The sequence below is a fragment of the Orcinus orca genome, chromosome 12 (genome assembly GCF_937001465.1).
Source record: "Orcinus orca chromosome 12, mOrcOrc1.1, whole genome shotgun sequence".
Classification (NCBI taxonomy): Eukaryota; Metazoa; Chordata; class Mammalia; order Artiodactyla; family Delphinidae; genus Orcinus; species Orcinus orca.
The window spans coordinates 25,006,653-25,023,138 of NC_064570.1; the positions used below are offsets into that span (position 1 = coordinate 25,006,653).

Here is a 16,486-nt window from a genome sequence, read left to right on the forward strand (position 1 = left end):
CTTACATCTAAGAAATACTGTTATTGATTCAAGAAAAACCCAGCATGAGGACCCCTCTAAGTTTTATGATATTTTTTACTTGTGTATCAGTCATTTATTAAGTAATTCATATATTAATGTACTGTTACTATAACTGCTGTGGTTACTAGCTAACATTTATTAAACACTCAACTCTATTCCAAGTATTGCTCTAAACCATTGTACATATTATCTCTTAATCCTCACAATAATCTACAAACCATTACTGTGCCAGTTTTACAGATGACAACATAGAGACACAAAGATCAGAAACTTGCCTAAGATCTCAAAGTTAGTGGCAAAACCAAGATTTAACCTTGGACAGTCTCAGGCTATAGAGCCCATATTCTTAACTGCTGCCTTTAACAACCTTGTGTTTGAAACCTATTATTCTGGCAGAAATGCAGAATACACAGACAGGGTCTCAGCTCTCGTGGAATTTATACTTATACCTAGAGTGCAAATCACAGTGTGAAAAATACTCGAGAGGTGCCAAAAATTGCTGTATTGTAATTAAAGAAAGCAGATAATCTCTGCTTAGAGAAGGAATAGCTGTCAGTAGACTCACAATAGATTTGGTATTCCGAGCAGAACTGTACAAACATTTTCGGTCATGGCCCTGTTTTTTCTTCCTTTAATCTTTTATAATGCTTCAGTTATCTCATATGTATCTTGCAGTCTTATGTATCTTGTATCTTACAGTCTTGGCATTGGACTCTCCAGCAGTGAGGACATTATTGAGCTCCCTTTTTCATTTAGACTGAATACCCTGTATATTTAGTGACTAAACGCTTAAATGAGAAGAATCACGTCAGTTGGGCTCCTCCGTATGGCCTTGGAGTTGTACTTTGACCTTTGTTGACTTCATGAGGTGCCTAAGTCCAGCCACAATTTCTTCTAGATCCCTTCAGTTCCTAGTGATTTGTCTTTAGTAAATTTTGACAAAGAGCTTCTCTACGTAGAGCTCACCTTCCTCCACCAAAGAATTACTAAGAAGATTAAATGGCAAGGTTCCCAGGACAAACCCCTGAGGGAGTGCCATGGTTAACATTTCTCTTGTTGCTCTGAAGACAGAACACTGCATGGTCTGGCTTGTAGAGAATGCTTTCTCAAAGGTATATGTGAGTTTGAATATTCAGGCCCAGTGGTTTTTTGATAGCTCTCCAGGAAATTGTGCTTCACTACCTCTTTCATGTATTTTTCAAGTACCAGATCAGAGCTTCTCTTTTCTGCCCTTAGAACACTGAGCATCTGTATATAGATTTTTCTGATTTTATTTTCTTTTGGACTGTTCAACAGATACCTATGAAATATCATCACCACTGGTTTTGCCTACACTTAGATTTTATTTTGAAAAGGTAAATGCTTCAGCGATTGCTTAAATGCCCTAAAATCGTTCATCGAAGGGATTTACTATTAATAAAATGAATAAGTTTGGGAAATTCTTACAGCGCAACTTTTAAATCTGGATTTAAATGCACCTTAAGAGATTTCAGATAACTGATAACTTGAAGAATAGTGGTTGAGAAAGATGAAACGAGAAAGAACATCTGAGTTCTTTTGTTCTTCATTTATTTACTTTTAGTCACATGCACAGAACTTCACATATCACTTCCCCTACATCATGTTAGCAACTCGAAATAAACACGAGTGCAGAGTATTTATTGCCTCATTATCAGTGAAGATTAAAAAGAAAAAATCCAGTCCCTTACTATATGGCAGCTGTTAAAGTATGATGTTATATAAGATTATCAGTCTAAGTTAATATGACCTCAACAGCCTTTGCTTAAAAATACAGAAAGGTAGGTCACTATTCACAACGAGCATTCTAATATTTTGTTCCTCCTTTTAGTCTTACTATGACTTTGTCCATTGTTTTAAGGAAGAAATACTATCGTTTACTGTTAAACAGGTTGGTGCTTTTTCTTAATCATTAAATCCTCATTGTCGGAGCTGTTCTGTCAGTTTTTGTGGGGCGCTCATCTCCCCTCTTGAGGACCATAAAATACAGAGGGAAATGATACAGTGAATACTAACAAATGAATAACTAAGTGTTGTAAACATTTGCTTATGTTAAAGTAATGCACAGATGCTTACTGGTCAGTAGAGTGGTTGAGGAAGGCACTTTTTTTTACGAAAAAGCTAAGCTTGAGTTAGTACATAAAGGTAGATAATAGACACTACTTAATACGTCTTTAAGAATCAGTTCTTTGCTATGCCAGGAGTTTTTCAATGAAGAGACAAAAGGTCGTGGGTCCCCAGCTTTGAAGAGCTGAGCTTGCTGTCTGGTGTCAAGACTGAAGTAAACAGACAGTAGTGTAATGGAGACGGGCGTGAGGTACGCTGGGCATATGGGGGAGAGCTCGGTCAGCCAGAACAGCACTGGGAGACCACCACTCTCCCATTCCCCCGCTGAGGAGGAGATGGGCTTTCCTGGTGCGTCACACAGCATGTGGAGTACCTGCAGCAGGTGGTTTCCATTCCCGTCCAAATAAAGCAGAGATCTTTTATATTTGTTGTTGGGGGCTAGTCTCTGGAGAACTTGATAGAATTTAGTGACCATGCTCTTGGATCAAATGATTTGGTTTTGTTGATTTATTTAGTTACTAGAGATTTAGGTAATGACTTATTGCTAACAACAGTACAAACGTGTACCCATTTGTTTTTGTTTTTTTATTTTTGGCTGTGTTGGGTCTTCACTGCTGCGCACGGGCTTTCTCTAGTTGTGGCGAGCGGGGGCTACTCTTTGTTGCAGTGCGCTGGCTTCTCATTGCAGTGGCTTCTCTTGTTGCAGAGCACGGGCTCTAGGTGCATGGGCTTCAGTAGTTGTGGCTCGCAGGCTCTAGAGCGCAGGTTCAGTAGTTGTGGCGCACAGGCTTAATTGCTCTGCGGCATGTGGGATCTTCCCGGACCAGGGATTGAACCCGTGTCCCCTGCAATGGCAGGCAGATTCCCACCACTGCACCACCAGGGAAGTCCATACCCATATTTTAAGAGTATTTTGATATTTGGGTAAATAGGACATCTGGCTAGTAATGAATAGTGAATTTTACTGAATTTCCAGAATTCTTCCCTTTTAATTTCCATAGTTATTTGAACCCTTCATGAACTTCATCGGAGTTAGTTGTGATGGTCAGTAACCTTTATCTATCTAAATTTTTATCTAGGTAGTTTTTATATATATTGAAGGGGCCACAATTCAGTGGAAAAAGGGGACTTGAGGGATGAGGTGGGCTCGCTCAGACTCAATGAAAGTTTCAGATTTTATTTCTTCACAACCTGTAGGCCTCATTTGACAGTTTTAAGATTATTAAAGGCTGAAACAAACATGTTATTTTTCAGCCTTCATTCCCCCAAAAGGCCAACTTGGGAGAGAGATAAACATACTTTCTCATAGTATGTTTAACAGGCAGTTTGGTTACTGCATCTGTGTTAACTCCTGCCTGAATTAGTTCACAGAGCATCTGTTGTTGGTATCAGAAACCGTCTAGTCACAGCTCTCATTCCTGAAGAAATATATTTTAGCAGGTCAGCCTACTCTGTGGCTCTAGAATTAGGAGTGCAAGCACAGGGTGGAATGTTGGATCTGGCCTGTGTTAATTCAGAGTCAGAAGGTTATGTTTATTGTACCTGGAGAGATAAGAATTGGGGATTTACACTTTGAAGAAATGACTATTTGTACCAAGTGATTTAAAACAATAGTGTGTGTGTGTGTGTGTGTGTGTGTGTGTGTGTGTGTGTGTGTACAGACCAACCTGTTTAACATTAAAGAGTGGTATACCTTTCTTAAAATTATGGACAAGGTTTCCAAGTAGTCCCAGCCAGGTTTCTCCGACAGTTCGTGACACACAGACTTTATCTAAGGGTCACTGCATCTACCTTTCATTGTCAAGAAACCACCTACTAGTTGCATTTTGACTTGGACAAGTAAGTCTGTTCTGGGAAGGGCTGTGGGGATCTCTGGATTTGATGAGGGGGCTTGGTGGTCTCATTTGTCTGCATTGGGCCGATGGACCCCTGGGATATCCCAGGTGCCCTGTGGTTTTGGTTATAGAGTCTCCTCTTGGGGGTCCTGTGGCATGTTTTACAGAGCTTTCTGGAAGACACCTTTCTAGGCATGACCTGGGGGATGTTGGCTGAGAGCTCTCTCTCTTGCAATGATACATCTGCTCACCACCCAGACAGGCTCAGGACGAACATCTGCTTTGCCCACCTTGTGCTAATGACAACGGATTTTTCATCTTTTTCTTTTCTGTCACTTTTTAAAAATTATGACATAGAACACAGACAAATACATAAGACTTGTACAGTTTAACAAATAATTATAAAGCAAACATCTATGTAACTATTATTACTCTGGTCAAAAAATAGAATATGACCTGAACTCCAGAAACCTCCTGTTGTTCTTGCTTTCTAGTAGGAAAAGCCCAGGTTTCACGAAAAGTGCATGGGTCACGTCTAGGTTCACATCCTGCCTCTGTTATGTACTAGGAGTATATTATTTGAGTTTAATTTTGAGTGTATCTCTTTAACATTTTGAGCTTTTTTTTTCATCTATAAAATAAGATCATAATATCTGTTTTCGTGGGAATAAAACCAACTTATTTATATAAAGTGTCTCAAAGTACCTGCGCCTCAATGTGGAAGCAGTGTTTGTAGAAAGAAGGGTGCCTTTTAAGTGCAGTGGAATACAGATAGAACTTTCAGCCCTCTTTCCCAAAAGGCTATCATGATTTAGCTGACACTTCCTCTCCCAGCCATTATGCTCCAGGAATATACAGTGGGGAGGAGGAAGAGAGGAAGAGAACAAGGAACTTCGTCAGATGACAGTGACAGCCGTCGACACTTGTTCATTTCATCCACATGAGCAAGATTCCTTTTCCCCGACTCCCCATCAACCTCTGAAAGATGCCCAGGATGCTAGAGCTAGAAGGGCCCTCCCCGGTCCTCTGGTTAATAAACCCCCTTTCCATTTTGTAGATCAGGACCTATCAGAGTTAAGGGATTGACTGACAGCTGCTTTGCAGTTTATAAATGGCTCTGCCCAGAACTCCAAATCAGGTTTCTCAGCCCATGCTGGCCTGTTCTGATCTCAGATCCCAAGGGCCTGTCTCTGACGCCTCTTCAGCTGCCCTCAACTTCCAGAAAGGTCACTGGGACAGGGCTTACACGGGGAATCCAAAGGCTCACGGCAGATTGGGTTTCTTCAGCCAGTTAATTTAGGAAATGCAAAATAGCCTAAGGTGGTGGCTTCCCTGTTGCTCATGAAAACTTCTCTTCACTCATTCCTGATTTCATTAAAAGTCAAATATGTTTAAGAGAAATAAAGAAAGGAGGCTTCATCATGAGACAGCACGTGTGACAAACATCTGTAACCATTGTTTCATCCTAATAGCATTTGGTGCGTATTTTTAGGGCAACGGTAGGTCATTAGTAACTCGATGGACTTAAAAAAAAAGAGTAAAAAATAGGTTATAAAAGCAACAAAGGAAAGAAAGAGAAGGGAAGAGAAACATTAAGTATACCAATGATTTAGCACTTGTAGCCAGTTTACTCTTTGCCTACTCCTGTACTTACATTCTTCCTGAAGAATCCTTTGGTAAAATTGATGTGCAAAAGGAGATGGTTAAATGTCACTGGTTAAAGAAGGATTGTCTTTCATTTTTTTTTTTATAAGAAAGAAACATTACGTTACACTCATTCATGGAGAATTTTAACTTATTTACTAGTTTAAACAAAAATAGGCATAGAATTGAGGGCAGGGCAGGGAGTGGTTTGTTATTCTGGAAAAGCCGCTGAACAGAAGTAGGATGTGTAATTGTCTCATCTTTCCTGAACCACAGAGGCATTGACATCTTGTTCTGTTGTCAGTAACTGTTCTGAAAAATGAGTTAGGAGACCAGAATTGTGATTCCAGTGCTGCCAGTAGCCCATGAGGCGTTGGAAAATCATATACCTTTTTTTAAAAAGTAAATTTATTTTATTTATTATTTATTTTTGACTGTGTTTGGTCTTCGTTGCTGCGCGCGGGGTTTCTCTAGTTGCGGCAAGCAGGGCTACTCTTCTCTAGTTGCGGTGCGCGGGCTTTTTATTGTGGTGGCTTCTCTTGTTGTGGAGCACGGGCTCTAGGCATGCAGGCTTCAGTAGTTGTGGCACGTGGGCTCACTAGTTGTGGCTCGTGGGCTCTAGAGCGCAGGCTCAGTAGCTGTGGCGCACAGGCTTAGTTGCTCTGCGGCATGTGGGATCTTCCCGGACCAGGGCTCAAACCCGTGTTCCCTGCATTGGCAGGCGGACTCTTAACCACCGTGTCACCAGGGAAGCCCCATATCCCATTTTTGTACTTGGCCTCCTCCTCTGGAAAACAATTTTCAATCTCCAAGTTCCCTTCTAAGCTCCAGAATTCTGATTGGCCTCTTTTAACTGTTTAAGAGTGATATGCAAAGTTTATTAACACAAAGATACAATTTACGGCTGAACACAAATACTGACAAATTGAATTGTCCACAAATCTAAGTTTGTGGTGACATAAAAGTTTCTAACGGCACCCAGCAAGTGAGGCACTGGTCTGGATGTTGCAGCAGAGTCAGAGATAAATCGACATGGCTGCTTTCCTAGTTTACACCTCGTCAGAGAGAGAAGTGTGTGAATAACTCACAAGCTTGATAATGGTGGTATCACTGAGCCACACCCTTGTCCATGGGTGTTGTCTTTAAAACAGAAATCTAATCATGCCTCTCATGAATCATTTTTTACCAGCTTTCCACCATTGGCAGGATGAAACCGAACTCCCTTAGCATCTGAGAACCTTCATTACCCCTGTTTGTCCAGCCTCACCTGACAAATCACCCTTTCTCCCCATGCTTCTCTCCTCCTACACCCAAGATCTTTACCTTGTGCCCTTACACGTAAGGATAAAGTCCTTCTGTGGGAACCCTGGCTTGTCTTGCCCTCCCTTTCTCTCCACCCCACGTCTCAGTCCACTTCCTCTCTCTTCTAAACCACAACCTCTCACACCTGGCCAACTCCTGTTCCCCTTGTAAGGGTCATCTGGTTGATGCTCGGGTTCCCCCAAAGCTTTCCTGGACTCCTCCGGGTAGACCTGGGCATCCCTTACCCACTTTTCTACACATGCCCACAGAACCTTACACCCCTCCATTAAACTAGTAATTGTGTTCACGTGTTTATCCCCCCACCTGACAGCAAGACCTTTGGCAGCAGGACCTTTTCTTGTCATTTGTGTGACCCCAGTGCGTGGTACTGTAAATACTCTTGTATTTGTGGAGGTCCTGGAAAGGTCATCTCGAGCTCACGAGGAAGATCAGTCACAGAACAAGTGGTGAGAACACGAGAGTGAGGAGATTGGAGATGGAGAGAGTGCAGGGAGAGGAGTTGTGAAGGTTGAGCCTGGAAGGCTTTGATCTAGAGGGCTGGAAGGAGAAGTCAGCAAAAGAATAACTGGGGAAGAAGAGAGGAAATCAGGATGGGGCAGTGACCATGGTGCTCAGGGATGGGCAGAGTCGGAAGAGAGGCTACTGAATTGGTCAGTAGGCAGTCATTGGTGACCGTCAAAAGAGTGGTTTCAAGGGGGTCTGTGGATTTAAGAAGCCAGGTTTCACGAGATAATTATTTTAACAAGCAGAAAAATAATACAAGTAATATTTTTTAAGAAATAAATGATGTCAACAAGGCAAAGAGAAAAAGGACAGTATTTTGAGGTGGTGGCAGGCTAGAAGTAGTAGTATTATTTGATTTAAAAACTAGAGCCAATTAAAACATGGTTGTAGACAAAAGAGCCCACAGGAGGAGAAAAGGTTGCAAATATAAAGAGAGAATGGGAGCATTCCCTGAGGAGACAGCAGGCAGTGAACGGGCGCAGGCAGGGGTCAGGTTTCGACTTCTAGTTCCCAGACAGGACTGGGGAAAGGGCATTTTGAGATGGAGCAAAAAAACACTGAATATGTTTATTAAGGGGTGTTGGGAGTCTTGATAGAAAAATGGCCCCCACTATGTGGCTAGTTCCTTGGTGAGAAGGGTGACTTCATTTGGAGCTCTCTCGTTCAGTGCTTGTGAATTTAATTAGGTTGACTTTTCAAAGACAAATGGTAATGTTATTAAAGACTTTTTTTAATGTTTACTATTTCATTAGACTTCCTTTGGAATTTTTATCCTTAGGGAAAGTTGCCCAACCTGATGAAACAATGGATTGAATTCTTATTGAGAAAAGAGAAGTGCAAAGACAAAAATAAAAAATTAACGGAATGGGATGATATACAAAGGTGGCGGTTTAACTTCTGTTGTTTGATCTGATGCCACACAAAATTTTTTATAATACTAACTCTCTGGGTATGATAACCCTGAAAGGGTAGTTAACCTGTGAGAGGGAAGTCAGATTCAAGAGCAAAGAAAAAGGAACAATCATTGCTTTTTCAGTGGGTAAAGAGACCTGTTGCCTTTTTTTAACGGTAAGCAACACACAAAAGATAGAATAGCAAAGACAGTCATTTAAATGATCCAGGTCTCAACAAAGCACTATGGATTGTTTAAACAAAAGGCTTTTTGTTTTGTTTTTGTGTCCATGGTCAGTCTGCTGTTTCAGCAATTCCATTTTAATTCCTGATAAAGTGAGTAACTTGAGTGGCTGCTATATTTCGCCCAGCGCAGCATAAAAATGCTACATTGAAGGTACTGTGGATGAGGTTGTTATCATTCCCTGAACAACTGAAGTCCCTGGTGTTCGTTTAGAATCTTTGCAGGCTATTTGATATTGAGTAACCTTGGTGATGCTCCGCGACTGCCAGTGATAGGGCTTTTTCATTCTAAAGTGAAATGAGATCACCTCCAGTTTGGCTGTGCTCTGGTGGTGCTCAACTAGGGCTTGCAAACTCGCAGCACCTTCCCATTTATCATGGGCACCAGAAAGCTTTCACCTTCATTTAAATCTGATTTAGTTCTTCAAGTCTCCTTAAATGACTTTGGGTATGTGAAGAGAAGAAATGTTAAAAACCAGTTTTCTGCCATGGCAAATAACATTTGAGGAATAATTCCTTCCATGGTTTGCAATGAAAAATAAAGCTAACAGTTTTATCCAATGGTATAAGTTTTAATATTTAATTCCTGCGTTTTGGGAGGTTTTTATTCCACCCTAATAGAAATTAACCATAGAGGGAGAATATCGGTCAAAATGACCTTTTTTTGCCCTTCTGCATAAGTGAGATTGCCTGTGGTGTTTCATGTCAGTGAAGGAGATACTGGTCCCAGGGTATGGAGCGAAAAGACTCTCTTCAATGCCTTTTCAGTATATTAGCAGATTCATTTCCTGTGTGACTGTTGAGCTGATGACACCACATTTTCCCATCCTGACCCCTTTATCTCCCCAAACTCACTAAGGAGATTGAAATGAGAAGTCATTTGGAATAGTGCCAAAGTAAGTGTTAGGCGTATGAATTCAGCAATCTGCTTGTCATTCCCCCCCTCCTTTGGCAAAACCCATCCATTTCAAAGGTGGCTTTTCTGACCATCTGTCTTCTACCTTACTCCTTCCCAAAACTTTTCTGGGAGCTTTCCTGTGACATCTGTTCTCTCTGACCAGAAATCTTTGGGGGAGTTGCACGTGATGGAATTAATGTTTTCATGCTGGATTTGGTCAGTGTCCCTGAAGTTGTACCAAGACCAAATTTTCTTGTATAGATAACCCAAATAGAGCACTGAGTATCATCTTCCCTACCTGCTCTTCCCTCATCCTCTTATTTCCTGAACATATATGTGGCGGGGGGACCCCTTCCCCCTTAAATTCTGTGTTGCTGCTGCCCCAACCCATACCTGCCAGTTGTGCTTAATAAACACTGATGACATGGGTGGTGTACCAGATAGATAGGCAGGCCCCATGCCTTGGGTAAATTAAGATGGAAAGTATGGCCAAAGATAAAATACACCTGGGTGAGGGATGGGGACGGCCCTTCTGTCACATAATCACAGTACCCTTTCAAGTACTGATGGTTCATTCATTTAATGAACTCCCTGGCCACCCACACTGAGTAAATCATGTCTGGCTTAGACACCTTTAGGAGGACATTGGCTTTTACTTTCAGGGCCTGGGAAGCCATTGGAGAGGTTTGAGCTCAGGAGTGACATAATCTGACTCATCATTTTTAAATGGTTAAATCTGGTTCTGTGTTAAAAGTTTGCAGTAAAGGGATCGGGGTGATGCAGGACACTGGGCGGAGATACCACTGGAATCAAGGGAGAGGCGGAAGCAGCCTGAATCAGGGGGCTTACCTCTTCAAGCGGTTTAAGGGAATCTTGACCTGGAAAGTACTTCTACAGGAGCAAAACTAAAGCTTTTTCTGAAACACAACCGTATTCCTTAGGAACCGAAAGTAAATACCAGATATAGCATTTCTCCTCCTGCTGCAGTGATCTGTTAAATTCTTTGTCCTTTGTTTCCTGTTTTCCTCTCAAGTTATTCTGTTGGTGAGTGTGGATCATCTGTGACATAATAAAAGCAACAGATGAACTCTGTTTTCCCCTCGGGCCTTTTATCATTTCTCACCTGGAATATGTAGGAAATCTTAAACTATGAAAATTCCTTCTTCGGGAGCCTCTCCTCTAAGTGGAAGACTTTTCCTTTTATGTCACACCTACCCCAAATGGTTGAATGGATTTCACATCAAGCACCTTTAATATTGTTTCTCCTTCTCCGTGGCTACTTTACCTTCCTCTGAAACAGTTTTCTCCTCCTGTGGCTCCCAGACCAGCAGTAGGAACATCACCTGGGAACTTATTAGAAATGCACGTTCTCGGGCCCCACTCCAGACCCACTGAATCAGACACTCTGGGACCCACTGGTCAGCCAAGTGGTTAACAAGCCCCCAGGGGATCCTGATGCACCTTAACTGGGAGAACCAGTGCTCCATAAATTGTCACGTGAACTTGTTTAATCAGTCAGCTAAATCGTAAACACCTTGAAAGTTGTACCCCTTCAGTTTCACTAGCTCATCGCAAGCTAGGCTTCGAACACACAGCTGTTGACTGTCGGAGTTTGAGCCCTTGACTGTCGCCATTCATCTCCCCGGCTGTTAGCAGAAGGTTACTTGAACAAACTGATTCATCCCCTTCCAGGACGCTTCCTTCTCCTTGACACGTGGGTGATTGTTGGCATATTTTCTGATTGGCCGTCTCTTTCTTACCTGCAGTTGAACAAAGTGTACTCTAACACCTGGAACATTTTGTCTGAGATGCACCATTAAGAGAGGAGATATTTCAGAACTTTTAGGGAGACTTGGGCTCCATCATTAAAGCCATATATTTTCTCCTTTTCTTTTTTATTTTATCGTACTTTGGATGCAAAGTATCTTTGACGTGACGATTGATAAAGAAGTTGTCTTATGGACTCAGATATGCAGTTTTTGGAAGATAAATTTGGATATAATACTTCATATATAATAATATGCTTTTATATCATTGTAAGTATTGCTGTATAACTTCATATCAATTCAAACTCTTACTCTTAAGCGGAGAGGGCAGAAAGGGATGAATCATTAGTGTAATAGTAAACCAAAAAGGCATATTTATTTGGAATCTGTTATTTTAAATTGCTGTCAAATTATCTAGGACAGTATCCATTGAAAATATCTATATTAAGTCCATGGTGTCTTTAGATTTAACATAGCTTTTCAACTCACTTGATATGCTGCAATTAACTGAGTAACTTAAAAACATTTGACCATTTATAGTCTCTTAATTATGTTCTAATTTGTTGATTCTTAAAGACGATTTAAATAAATTGAAGTACAGCTGTTCTGAAGAAAAGAGTTTATGGAAAGTCCCAATGTAATTTTGGAAAATCCAGTATACATGACTGGCAAGGCAGAATCTGAACTACAGTATCAGTATGATTTCTTTCCCTTGCTCAGGATTGCCAAACCCAATAAATTAAGGTACTAGAAGGCAGATCCCTTCTATTTTAAAATACATTTTGGGTTGATTTTCATTAAGAAAATAAGTTCCCTAATGTTTACAGAGCATAATAATTGAGTGCAGTAAATTTTTCCTACATGCTTATTACTTGAAAGCTCTAACTAGAATCTTTAGCTATATAAGATCTGATACAGCTGTTGGACTGGGATTGATTATTGATTTTCTTCTAAATATATGTTTGTAGTCTTCTGTGTTCTCAGTTCTCTGGTACCGGACAAAGATATGTAATAGAACTGGCGTTTGACCCTGTCATTGATAATCTGATGGATAAATAACTGGGATAGAAGTTTGGAAACCTGGATCTACCAGAAACTTAAAACACTTGTGTTTTATAATCCATAAGACAGGTATAATATCTGCTTTCCTTCAATTCCCACAGAAATATTTTACACACAAATCAAAATGATGGCCAAGGGCTTTCAGTTTAGAAAATAACGCATTTATTAAGTGTCATCAGGAGTAATGGCTTTAAAAATCAGTGATCTGAAAAAAAGAGTGTTTTAGACTGTGGTTCATCACAGAACATTCTCACTGAAGCAGTACATCATGACCACTATTTATAATTAACTTCGGAACTGGAGTCCTCCCAATTGTTAATGACCTTGAATTATAGGAGGAGGATTATGAAAGATTTAATCTGTTAAAAAGAAACCACATTTAGATTTTAAAGTATGGTACATCTAAATGCTGTTCTGTTGTAAAATACCAACATTGTGCTTTTGACCTGAATGTTTCAGCACTTTCCTAGCAGTTCATGCTCGTATACACCACCACTATACATACAACCTGAAAAATGACAAAATAATCTTTCTTAACTATACATATAACCTGAAAAATGACAAAACAATCTTTCTTAACTAGTCCTTTTGGCTTTTAATGCAGCAGTGCTTGTTTTCCTTTTTTTTAAGTATAATTAATTTACAATATTGTGTTAGTTTCAAGTGTACAGCAAAGTGATTCAGTTGTACGTGTGTGTGTGTGTGTGTGTGTGTGTGTGTATGCTTTTTCAGATTCTTTTCCATTATAGGTTATTACAAGATAGTGAATATAGTTCCCTGTGCTATACAGTCGGTCCTTGTGGTTCACCTATTTTATATTTAGTGGTGTGTACATGTTAATCCCAAATTCCTAATTTATCTCTCTCCCCTACCCCTGCTATCTCCCCTGCTATCCCCTTTGGTATCAATAAGTTTGTTTTCTATGTCTGAGTCTATTTCTGTTTTGTAAGTACATTCATTTGTATCATTGTTTTTATATTTCATATATAAGTGATATCATATGATATTTGTCTTTCTCTGACTGACTTACTTCACTTAGTATGATAATCTCTAGGTCCATCCATGTTGCTGCAAATGGTATTATTTCATCCTTTTTTATGGCTAAGTAATAGTCCATTATGTATATATACCACATGTGCTTTATCCATTCATCTGTCGATGGACATTTAGGTTGCTTCCATGTCTTGGCTATTGTAAATAGTGCTGCTATGAACACTGCGTCCATCTTTTCCAATTGGAGTTTTCTCCAGTTATATGCCCAGGGGTGGGATTGCTGGATCATATGGAACTCTATTTTTAGTTTTTTGAGGACAGCAGTGCTGCTCATTTTAAATACTTCCTTTATCACTGCTTTCTCTTCTTACTCAGACAAGCTAACGTTCAGCAAACCTCACTTGTTTCCCTTTTAGCGTCCACTCATCTTACCACATCATTTCCTTAGGGAATAAACGACGAAACCCTTTTTCTTCCCACCTTGCATTCAATTTCTCTTTCTCCATCTCCTCCTTTTCCTTCTATCTTTCGTTTAAGTAAGTCAGAATTTAGTAACCATTTAAGTTAAAAACTTTGTTCTCTCAGAGTATACTTCAAAGTCTTTATAATAAATTCATGAAATTTTTCACTTATAATTGTCTCTTATGGAATTATAAATATGAAAACATTAATTATGACAAATTATACAAATCAATGGTAAAAATGCCAGTGTGCTTTTACTGGCATCACTAGGTGATTTACTTTTCCTCATACAGGTAACGTTCAGGCTCTTATTCTGGTTTAGTTGGAATTTATGTATTTGAGTACTGTTAGCTGAGTCACAGCATCTGGAGGAAGGTGGTAAATACAGGTGAGATCATGTCACTTCTCTGTTGGTAGTCTCCAGAGGCTACCCTCCGGCCTCGTGGTGACAGCCAGAGTCCTTACAGGAACCTCCAAGGCCCTAGGTAACCTGCTCCCCCTTTACCTGTCTAACCATCTCCTATTGTCCTTCCTCTTCACCCAGCCCAGATCACTCTTCCCTCCAACTCTTTCTTAGGGTGATGGAACCCACTTTCTTCACTCAGATGTCACCACTCAGGTAGCCCTGCTTCAATACCACTCCCTGTGCCCTTCCCTGCTTTATTTTTCTCTTAGCACTTAGGACCTTCTTACGTATTATGTAGTTGATTCTTTTTACTGTTTGTTGTCTGTGACCTCTTAGAGCATAAGCTCTATGAAGACAGGGATTTCTGTTTGTTCTGTTCACTGTGGAATCTCCTGTGCCTGTAACAGCACTTGGCAGGTAGTAGATGATTCATAAACATTTATGACTTAACAGGTAAACGTGGCGTGGGGATGCTTTCCTCTGGACTGTACCTGAGGAACCGAGAAAAGAGAATTGTCTTAGGGGTTGATGACTTCTTCCAACTTCGATCCTGCCTTTTTGGCAGTAATTGCTCCTCTACCTCCTGACTCCTTTTCTTTGCTATTCTTTCGTTAAAAACACCACTTGAACCTGGCACAGCAGAGGATCTAAGGAAGTATGTGATATGGTTTATAATATTGAAGAGTTCAGGCTAGCATGGAACGTTGTAGTAACTAGGGAAAGCTTTGTGGAAAAGGGGATTTGAAGTAAACCTCAAAGGATTTTGATTGAGCTATCTTGAAGTAGCACAGTGACTTGGGTTCCCTGTAAGCGTGGCGGTTGCCACTGCCGGCCAGTAGACCCTGGATGCCATCGTCTATAAGAGGGTTTAGGAACTGATGATGGTAATATACATTATATATTAATATGTATAATTAATATAAATTGAAGAATTTATAAAATAACTTCCAGAAGGGATCAAAAGGTTTTCTTTTTCTTCTTAAAATTCTGAATCTGCTAATCTTTTCATTACCCATTTGAGATATGCAGTGTTTTCACCTACAGACCTGCTTTCCCTTTGAGGAGAAGTTAAGAGTCCATCTCTAATCTTAATTTTAGTAGACCTTAAATACCAACATCCTTTTAGATGAACATTTACTTATTTCATTTTGTACTCATATTTTAGTTCTTGTTGTTATGGAAATGTAAGTATAGGGGAAAAACTATAATAAAACTAGTTTAACATCTTTTCTTTCTTGGAAGGAGTTTAAGGAAACTAAAACCCAAAAGTGAATGTACCGATTTGCTAGATAAAGGCTAATGTTATTTTATACATAATTAAGGGTGGTACAGAGAGATATGAAGGAGGGTAGTTTCTCGTCATAAGCAAGTTGATACTCTCAGGAAAGAGCACCAGCTTTGGGGCCAGAATACCTGGATTCTAATGTTGGCTCCACCAATTGGAGCAGATTTCTTTTTGGGTCTCAAGGTTTTCGTACGTAAAACGTGGATAATTATTATCCCCATCTCTTAGGCTCATTGTGCAGAGTAAATGATTTACTGTATGTGAAGTGCTTAGAGCAATGGCTTGTTCATAGGCAGCCCTCAATCAAAGTCAGTATTATTAATACGCAGCAGTTAGTATGTCTGCTGAGAGTTGTTTTTACATCTCGCCTTTTCCTGCTACAAAGGGTAACTTTTCTTGGGACCTTAGAGATTGGGCCTGAAGCTAACAGATGTTTCTTGCCCAGAGTTGCACAGCTCTTCAGTAGCCAAACGGGCATCTCCAGATGCCCAGTTCCTGTCACAGTTTCTTTTCCGTGATGCTCTAAGATTTCTGCCAAAGGCACCCCTGTGCCATTTCTTTGAAGATCCTTATGAATGTCTTTCACATCTTAGCATCTCCTGGTTCCACACTGGGTTAATTTCCTAGGGCTGTGATGACAAAGTACCACAAACAGGGTGACTTAACACAGTAGAACTAAAAACAAAAACAAAAACAGTAGAACTTTATTGTCTTACAGTTCTGGAGCCTATAAGTCCGAAATCAAGGTGTTGGCAGGGCCATGCTCCCTTCAACCTCTAGTGGAGGATCCCTCCTTGCCCTCTTCCAGTTTCTGGTGATCCCACATGCTCTTTGACTTACGGCAGCATAACTCCAGTCTCTGCCTCTGTCTTCACAAGGCTGTCTTCCCTCTGTGTCAGTGTGTCTCCGAATGGTCCTGGTGTCTCTTTTTCCTCTTCTCATAAACATCAGTCATATTGGATTAGGACCCACTCTAGTGATCTCATTTTAACATGCTTACATCTGGAAAGACTATTTCCAATTGAAGTCACATTCATAGGTACCAGGGGTTAGAACTTCAGCATATCT

General features: G+C 40.4%; 1 protein-coding gene across 6 annotated transcripts in view; it reads left to right on the forward strand.

The window, feature by feature from the left end:
* The window catches only part of NHSL1 (NHS like 1), a 238,170-nt gene that overhangs the window by 180,074 nt on the left and 41,610 nt on the right, over window positions 1-16,486 (forward strand). The window lies entirely within an intron of this gene.